Raw genomic sequence first — 6,997 nt, forward strand, 5'->3', positions numbered from 1 at the left:
GAAAATATGTTTTAGCTGATTTTATTGCTGTGTTCAGGGTTCTGAATTAATGTATGGTTACTGTTACTGTTTTCTGGTTATAACATTCTGAGAAGAGTTTGATTGATTCTATATATTGGGGTTTCATTGATTCAATTTTAAGTGATGTAAAGATTGATGTTGGTTGATTATGTGCGTCAATGATATTGATGGGTCCAGTATGAAAATTGGATGAAACGTGGCCTTCAGATTATGTGTTGTGCTTCAGGAGTATCCAGTATGAAAATGTATGAAACGTGGTACCCGAAGGAGAGAATATTGTAGGTCAGGCCTACGTACTAGTATCTCAGCTAGTACAAGAGCAAAGGGGGTGGTAGCTTCCTTCCAGTAGCAGTTGGAAAATGAGTAAAGGTTGGAGCATTTCTGCTAGTAGTAGCCTGCGTACTAGTAAATGGATCGGCTAGTACAAGAGCTAAGGGGGTTGTAGCTCCCTTCTAGGAGAGTCTGGAGAACGAGAGAAGATTGTAGCCTTCAGCAGGTAGAATCTTGTGTACTGGTATAAGACTGCACCAGTACAGAACCATTGTAAAAGAAGTTTCTTATTAAAAAGAAGATTGAGATGACTTGTAGCAGGTGGTTTTCACCCACATTGGGTTTCCACCTTACATCATGGTGTTCATGTGTGCTTCTTGTGTGTGATGATCTATTCTATTTTATTGCTCCTGTTTACTGTTCTTATGGTTAATGATGTTCTGATGCATTCATTAAGGATCAACTAACTGAATCATAAAGTTACTGGATATACGCTTGTTGCCTTAACTGGAGTAGAGTATATGAATCTTAATATGGAATTGAAAAAGTTATATTGATGTGATAATACTGATTCACCCCCCCTCTCAGTATTATTTCCAACAGTATGTGCTACGAAATCTGGCGAAGCGTTGTTTTAAATTTATGGCTGCTAATGTCGGATGATCAGATAATTCTAACGTGGTTCACGTAATATACATATTCCACCCATACTAGTTATTAAATATATAATCACAAATAAAAGGTGTTTTTTTTCTTTTAATTTAAGAACTAAGGACATAGTAAAAATTTGGCAACTTCAAAGTATACTTCAATACCATAGGCAGAGCCACTGCTGCCAGCAGGGTCCATAGCCTCAATAGGGTTGCCTTTTAACCCACAAATGAGCTAGTATCCCTTACTTTAAAAAAATGATTTCCTTCAAAAAGGACATTGTTCTGGCATGATGACCAGATGGTAACAATGCCACTCACCGGATCATAACAAAGTGAACATGCCGGCTCGTGATGAGACCTCCTATCCTTGGAAATTTTAGTGTCACAAGGCCATTACCCTGGTGTGGTAGCCATAATGGGAATGTCACTTATGTTACTTTCCTATGATCGTGGTAGGTTGGCTCGTGATGAGACCCCCTATCCCTTTTTGGAGAAAGATTAGCTTAGTACATTATGTTTTTGTTTCTTCCTTATTTTTTTTTATTTTTTTTTTAGAAGTTAGGGGAGGCTCATCAACTCCTTAAGAGACAGGGATGGTGTAAGAAGTAAAAAAAATGCCAAGGATAAATATGCCTTAAATTCTTCATCATATTTATTGAGGAAACCACCATTTGAATGTGTAATGAAAGAAAAACTAGTATGGTGGGGATAAATCGTGAACAATTTATAATGTATCCAAAAAATATACATAAGAATTCATAGATATAGCATGTTTGTAAAAAAAAAATTCACCAAAAAGGCTAAGAATCATGATGATCTAAAGGTTACTGCTTTTAAAGATTTATATCGAACTCATAACCGAAAGGAATAACCGACATGTGATGATAGTAATGAGAACAACAATCATTCATGGTGATGGATCAAAATTTTGTTCTTTTCGTCAAAGGGGACATCAAATGTTTCATTTGCAGAGGGGACAAAAATTGCTCTTTGGAAAAGGGAACAATAATTGTTTCTTTTGAAAGGGAACAACAATTGTTCCTTCGAGAAGGGAACAAAAACTATTTCTTTGAAAAGGGAACAACAACTGTTTCTTTGAAAAGGGAATAACAACTGTTTCTTTGAGAAGGGAAGAACAATTGTTTCTTCGGAAAGGGAACAACAATTGTTTCTTTGGAAAGGGAACAACAATTGTTCCTTCTAGAAGGGAGCAACAACTGTTTCTTCGAAAAAAGAACACCAACTGTTTTTTCGAAAAGGGAACAACAATTGTTTCTTTGAGAAGGGAACAAAAATTGTTTCTTTGTAAAGGGAACAACTTTTGTGACGAAGAAACAATGACTGTGCTTTAAGGGGAAAAACGATCGATTATAAACAATGTTTGTATCCAAATTCTAGCGTACTAAAATAAGAAAAGGAAGAAGAATAAAATTTCTCAACCATTTTCAAAGAAAATATGTACATTATTTACAATATGAAAAGAGAACAATTTTTTCATGCAAATGAAGCTGTTGGGTTAGCATCCCCTGCAGTTATGATTTGGAGAGTAGGATCATTACTGATAGAAAGATTCCTTTGTGAGTGGCTAGTGCTAAAGTCGCAATCGATGTCCATTCACTAGAAAGGGAGCACCAGACCCGTCAATGGTGATTAAAGTTATGGTGCCATTGTTATGCACTTCTTGAATCTCATAAGGGCCGAGCCACCTTGTCTGTAGTTTCCCTGGGAATTCATGAAATCTGGAGTCATAGAGGAGTGCCCAATCACCTTTTTGAAATGATTTCTTTTTAATAAGCCTATCATGCCACTTGGCCCTCTATTGTTGAATAATTACTGTACACTGCAGGGAAAGTAAGCGTGCTTCATCTAGCTCATTTAATTGCTGAAGTCGTTGTGTTTGGGCTTCTGTAAGATCCAATCCAACCTCTTGGGTTGTCCTAAGAGTCTTTATCTCAAACTCTATTGGGAAGATTGGTTCTTTGCCAAAAACAAGTTGGTAAGGGGAGTATCCAGTAGTATTGCACCATGTTGTGTGATAGGCCTATAGGGCTTCTGGAATTTTAGCAGCCCAGTTCCATTGATTTGTCGAGACCATCTTAATCAAGGTTTCTTCTAGGACTTTTTTGGTGCTCTCCGTCTGTCCATTTTCCTATGGGTGATACGGAGAGGTAACTCGGTGTTTTACATGATGCTTTCGTAGGGTGGCTGAAATTTTATGTCCTGTAAAGTGCGATCCTCCATCGGTTATTACCTCCCTTGGTAAGTCATATCGTACAAACAACTCAAAAAGGAAATTAGTCACTGCTTCTTCTGTGGTCCGTGGCAAGGATATTGTTTCTACCCATTTAGTCACATAGTCCGTGGCAGCCAGTATATATACCTTTTGATTTGATGGCGGATTAAAGAGCCCAAAAAAATCAAGTGCCCATCTTTCAAAGGGTTCCACCACCAACTGCAGCTGCAATGGCATTTCATCAGCTTGGCCAGGTCCAGCCCATCCTCTGGCAACTGTCACAAGCTTGAACATATTTCTTGGCATCTTTGAATATGGTGGGCCAGTAATAGCCCATCCAAAGGATCTTATGCCCGGTTCTACGGTCTGCGAAATGTCTGCCACAAGGCTCGTCATGACAAGCTTTTAGGATGTCATAGACCTCATCTTCTTGAATACACCTTTGAATCTATAAATCAGATCCAATGTGGAAAAGATACCCACCAATCCATGAAAATTGGGCACTGCGTTGGATAATCAACTTCCTTTCCTTGGGCGATAGATGTGTTGGTAACTTCCCGACTGCTAGATAATTCGCTACATCTGCATACCAAGGTGCTTTAATCGTTACAACGAACAGGTGCTCGTCTGGAAATTGATCATCTACCAATAACAGATCATTCATCTTAGGTACCTGAGACAGGAAGTCTGCAACAAGATTTTCTTTTCTTGGCTGATCCTTTATGGTGATATCAAACTCTTACAGTAACAACAACCATCGAGTTACTCGCCCATTAGTGATTGGTTTTTTGGCCAAGTACCTGATAGCAGAGTGGTCAATATACAGAAAGATTGGATAGCCTGTTATATAATGTCTAAACTTATTGATAACATGTATAACAACTAGAAATTCTTTTTTTATTACTGTGTAATTTAACTTAGTAGGGGTAAGGTTTTTGCTAATATAATAGATAACATAGGGCTTCCTATCCTCTTCTTGTCCAAGTATAGCGCCTATAGTTGTGTTTGATGCATCTGTAGAGATATTGAACGATAACTCCCAGTTCAGTCCTCGTAATACTGGTGCGGTTGAAATTAGCTTCTTCAGATCTGCAAAGGCAACATCACATTTGTCAGACCAATTAAATTCAACATTACCAGTTAAGACATACAAAGGTGCAACAATTTTTGTAAATTTCTCAATAAATCTGTGGTAGTACCCTGCATATCCAATGAAACTACATACCTCAGTCTGTGTGTAGGGTGTGGGTAGTGCAATAATTACCTCTATTTTCGCTAGATCTACCTGTATCCCAGTCGCAGAGATGTAGTGTCCCAAAACCACACCTTTAGTCATCATCATGTGACACTTTACGTTGCTTAATCATAACATGGTAGAAATGCATTGTTTAAGTACCTTTTCTAGATTTCGCAAGCCCTACTCAAAATCACTTCCATAGTGGTTGAAATCGTCCATATAAATTTCAATTCCTTCGTTGATTAGATCAGAAAAATGTCCAATATTCATCTCTGAAATGTGGTTTGGGGCATTGCATAAACCAAAGGGTAAAATTTTGTATGCAAACATACCACAAGGGCAGCTAAACGTGGTTTTATCCTGGTCTTCTGGGGCGATCTGGATCTGATTATAGTCGTTGAAGCCATTGAGGAAGGAAAAAATGTTTCCCTGTTGAGGTGTTGAGAACTTGATCAATAAAAGGAAGAGGGAAATGGTCCTTCTGGGTGGCTTTGTTCAGTTCTCTGTAGTCCACGCAGATTCTCCATTTCCCATTTTTCTTGGGAACAACTACCAACGGGGACACCCACTGACTATCTAAGATATGATAAATAAAATTCACATCCAACAACTTTTGCAGTTCCTCTTTCACAATTTCTTTGAGGTGAGGATTCAACCTTCTCTGGGGATGCTGAATGGTGTGAGCATCCTTCTCAATGTAGATATGATGGGTACACAGTTGGGGATCTATACCTTTCATGTCTGAGTATTCATAGGATTTTTTTTTTTTTTTTTTTTATATATATTTCTGAAGCACCTAAATAATCCTTTGTTGTTGATGGTTGTCCAAGTTACCGTTAAGTTAACCATTTTACCTGGTTCAATATCAATTGGCCTCCTATTATAAACAACAGTCATGGGTATATGTTGATCGTCTGCGTCCCTCAAGGAATCTCCCTATGCTTCATTATCAGGGATGGCCTTTAACACTTGGCATGTTGTATTATTCATGGAAACTAGTCTATTAATGAAGTTGTTAATCACATCGTCTTCCGTCTGATTCTTAAATTCAAGAGCTTCTTCTAGTGTGAGAGGAGAGCGTATGTTTTCTTCCAGGTATATAGGTGGGTGTAACCAAGTATTTACAATAGGTAGAATCAGTTTAGCTGGGGGATACAAAACAATATTCTTCACAGCATTTCCTTGAGTGATAGTCATGTTGCCTGCACGACATCCTATATAAGCATTTGCTGTTGCTAACCAAGGTTGACCCAGTATCAAAGGATGTCCATCTAGCCTACTTCTTGGGTTGATGACTAGAAATTCTACAGGATATTCCCAGGAATCGACAGAGACAGTCACATCCTGTAAGGTTCCTTTAGGTCTAACCATTGATCTATCAGCAAGTTCTAATAATGTTGACGTAGGTTCCAAGGCTATAATGCCTAGAACGTTGCAGGTTTTAGTTGTCAAAATATTAATGGCTGCTCCAAGATCTACTAGTGTATTTGGAAAGGTGAAGCCTTGTATCTGAACCATTACTATTTTTGGGTCTTCATATCTAATCAGTGCTTCTTTACCCAAAATCATATCAGACAAAGTCCCTATCACATGTACTGTTGGTGGTTTTTTCAATCTCGCAAGCTTCTTCCCACATAGTTCCTTAATTGTTTTTGCATAAATAGGGATATCTTGTATGGCCTTGAGGAGCTGTATCTTTATACACAAATTTCTTAATTCCCCTAAGATATCAAATTTGGGATAGACAACAGGTTTCACTATTACTAGTCTCTCAGGGAATGGGGAGAGGAAATTATTATTTTATCGAAATTTTATTGCTTGACTGTGTCTTCTCCCTATTTTATTTCTGTGGCAATCACAGTCAAAGGATTTATTGTAGGTTGTTTTTCCTTTTCAGTTTCTTTGTTTTCTTCTATGGAAATAATATGCCCTGACCTTAGCCGAAGCTCGTTGCATTCTATTGGTTCTATGTCATTATCCGAATTCTCAAGGATCTATACATATTGGACTGGTCTACTATTAAGATTCGGATTTGGTTGTGCTGGAAATTGGGGGCGGACTGAAGGTTGAGGGTTCTAAAATGAACCAGACAATGTGGGTTGAGGTTGAGAACCTATTCCCATGGGTAAATTTTTCATCCCCATAGGGCACTGCCACTTTTGAGGCCAATTCAGGTTTTGTGAAGTGGAAGCAACCCATTGTGAAGGGTAAGGATTACTAGCTGAATTTTGCCAGAAGGGGGTAGAGCATTGTGAATTTGGTCAGCCAGCTCCTGGGAGGGGTTGGTTTGGCTAGGGTAACATGGAATATTGTTGGGATTGCCAGGTAGAGAAGGGTGGTTGACCTTTCCATGTTGTTCTAGGATTTTGTTGTTGATTATATTACATAGGAAAGAACAAAGAAGGGTCTTGTGGCATACCTGAGGGTTGTGCTTGCCATTGTCGACGTTGAGCCACTAAGTATTCTGACTCTGTTCCTTCTTCAGCTTCTTTGAACACTACTTTTAATCTGGGAAGTGCTAGACACTAATCCGTTGCATGTTCCTTGGAGCATATAGAGCATGTCTGAATGATGTTCGAAGGA

The sequence above is a fragment of the Pinus tabuliformis genome, chromosome 7 (assembly GCF_031772625.1).
Source record: "Pinus tabuliformis cultivar Carrire ecotype Pingquan chromosome 7, CPIR1, whole genome shotgun sequence".
Classification (NCBI taxonomy): domain Eukaryota; kingdom Viridiplantae; phylum Streptophyta; class Pinopsida; order Pinales; family Pinaceae; genus Pinus; species Pinus tabuliformis.